The sequence below is a fragment of the Vicugna pacos genome, chromosome 7, assembly GCF_048564905.1.
Source record: "Vicugna pacos chromosome 7, VicPac4, whole genome shotgun sequence".
Classification (NCBI taxonomy): Eukaryota; Metazoa; Chordata; class Mammalia; order Artiodactyla; family Camelidae; genus Vicugna; species Vicugna pacos.
This window is the reverse complement of record NC_132993.1, coordinates 54,795,020-54,796,725: the sequence shown is the minus strand read 5'-3', so window position 1 is coordinate 54,796,725 and position 1,706 is coordinate 54,795,020. Positions and strand designations below refer to the sequence as shown.

Below are 1,706 nucleotides of genomic sequence, written 5' to 3'. Positions count from 1 at the left end.
GCTATAGAGTAGGTCCTTGTTGTAAATCTATTTTATATATAGTAATGCGTGTCTGTTAATCCCTGACCTCTAATTTATCCCTCCCCACCCTTTCCCCTTTTGAAACCAAAGTTTGTTTCCTATGACCGTGAGTTTGTTTTTGCTTTGTAAGTAGAATTTATATCATTTTTTTAGATTCTACTTATAAGTGATATCATATGATATTTGTCTTTCTTTGTCTGGCTTCACTTAATATGACAATCTCGAGGTCCATCCATGTTGCTACAGATGGCATGATTTCATTTTTTGTGGCTGAGTAGTATTCCTACAGTTTGTAGTTGATTTTTTAATCAGATAGCATTGTGGTTGAGTCATTTTTATATTCTTGATCCCTTTGATTTGAACATTCATGTAAAGAATCAGAAAGGATCAGGCTTTTATTAGTAATCTTTCTAGTCACACTCTTTCCCTTTGGCATGCCACTGAAGATACTGGTGTCGCCATGGGCCGCCGCCCTGCCTGGTGTTACTGGTACTGTAAGAACAAGCTATACCCAAAGTCACGCTTCTGTCAAGCTGTACCTGATGCTAAGATCCACATCTTTGACCTGAGGTGGAAGAGGCAAAAGTGGATGAGTTCCCAGTCTATGGCCACATGGTGTCAGATGAGTATGAGCAGCTTTCCTCTGAAGCCCTGGAGGCTGCCCGTATCTGTGCCAACAAGTACGTGGTGAAAAGCTGTGGCAAAGATGGTTTTCATATTCGAGTGCAGCTCCACCCTTCCGTGTCATCCACATCAACAAGGCTCCAGACGGGTATGCAGGGTGCCTTTGGAAAGCCCCAGGGCACGGTGGCCAGGGCCCACATTGGCCAAGTCATCATGTCCATCTGCACCAAGCTGCAGAACAAGGAGCATGTGATTGAGGCCCTGCGCAGGGCCAAGTTCAAGTTCCCTGGCCGCCAGAAGATCCACATCTCGAAGAAGCGGGGACTTACCAAGTTTAATGCAAATGAATTTGAAAACGTGGTGGCAGAAAAGTGGCTCATCCCGGATGGCTGCGGGGTCAAATACACCCCGAATCGTGGCCCCCTGGACAAATGGAGGGCCCTGCACTCATGAGAACCTTGGCGCTGTCCCCTCCTTTCTCACAACCACCAATAAATCCTACTTTCCTTTCAAAAAAAAAAAATCTTTCTAGTCAAAAGACTTCTTTTCTACTCCGTCATTTCTTTTTCTTTTTTCTTGTTGATTAAGAACAAACTTGGACTATATATATAGATCCAAGCTTGGATCTCCCAACCTTCCTTAATGTCGCTCTTTCTCTAAGTGCAGCCCAGCAAGTTTTCTATTTCTTCCCTGAATGTGCGTGAAGTGCATGGTTGGTTTAGGTCACCAGCTCTTGCCAAGAAGGCCTTTTGGAGGTAATTAAATATACTAGAAGTGGGGGGCAGGATATGGCTCAGTGGTAGAGTGTATGCCTAGCATGCACGAGGTCCTGTTCAATCCCCAGTATCTTCATCAAAAAATAAAAAAATAAGTAAACCCGATTACCTCTCTGCAGAAAATAAATGAAAAACAAACAGACAAACAAATGAACAAGCAAAAATATACTAGAAGTGATGGTGACTAAATAGTATTGAATTCAACCAGAGTCTGTTAAAATTGATTTAATTATTTTTATAATATGATCCTGAGTAACTGGGGGCGGGAGAGGGAATGCACCAATA

The 1,706-nt window shown here is 42.8% G+C and overlaps 1 pseudogene; it reads left to right on the top strand.

Moving 5' to 3' along the window:
• Positions 1 to 481: 481 nt before the first annotated feature.
• Positions 482 to 1,098, top strand: LOC102536796 (large ribosomal subunit protein uL16-like; annotated as a pseudogene).
• The last annotated feature ends 608 nt before the right edge of the window (positions 1,099 to 1,706 follow it).